A 925-nucleotide genomic window follows, 5' to 3' on the forward strand; every position below is an offset into this window, starting at 1 on the left:
CCTTAAAACTGGACTTTCAGTAACCTCTGAGCTCCTCGACAGCAGATTTCAGAACAGAAATGAACACTGAGTATCTTCAGGTGCATCACAAGCGCAGTGTTGATCGTTAGCTTATTTCACAAAGGAGAAATGTCAATTTATCCTGAAGAAATTAACAAAATATGGACTCCTAACTGGATATTTGCAGGTCTGTCACATCAAAAAAATTGCTCTACACGGCCGAGAAGCTGAATATAATTATATAACTTTAACTGAGCTTATTTTAAAAGCAGACTAAAGGGATTTAAAAAGACCTCATATTTGAGCTGAGAATTTTGAACATAATTCTTTTAAATTAAGCGACACAAATGCCGCAGAAGTCTTCAGCAGCACCGGCAGTATTAATGAGCGCTTCCTGCAACAAACAGCTCATCCATCCACGTGATTTGATGTATGGAAAGTTTATGCCGCATGGACAAAAATAAAAAATTCAAATTCAGAGACACAGCACAATAACTCAAAAAGTGACCGTATGAAACGGAGCACACACACACACACACACACACGTGCACAAACACACACCTCACTGTAAATTATGACACGCGGTTGTTAATGTATGGAAGGTGTCTGAGCAGGCAGGACGTGCATAGTGATAAATATGCATGAGGAAATCAAGTCAGGCTGATGAGTGGCCTGCGAGCGTGCGAGGGTCACTTGTTGGCGTCGAGCGCGTTCGCAGGCTCAGCAGCTCTGAATCAGCAGCTTCTGCTGTCAATACATTTAAGAGACTACACGCAGGGCTGCATAATGAGGCAGCCGGCGTCACAGCCTGGCCTGGAGAGGGGAAAAAAAAAAATAGTTAATCTCTGCTAAATGCGTGAGACATGTAGAGAGTGTGTGGTGAGAGCAGCAGATCCCAACCAGAGAGGTCAGGACGACCTGCAAG

This window comes from Acanthopagrus latus, chromosome 11 (genome assembly GCF_904848185.1).
Source record: "Acanthopagrus latus isolate v.2019 chromosome 11, fAcaLat1.1, whole genome shotgun sequence".
Classification (NCBI taxonomy): Eukaryota; Metazoa; Chordata; class Actinopteri; order Spariformes; family Sparidae; genus Acanthopagrus; species Acanthopagrus latus.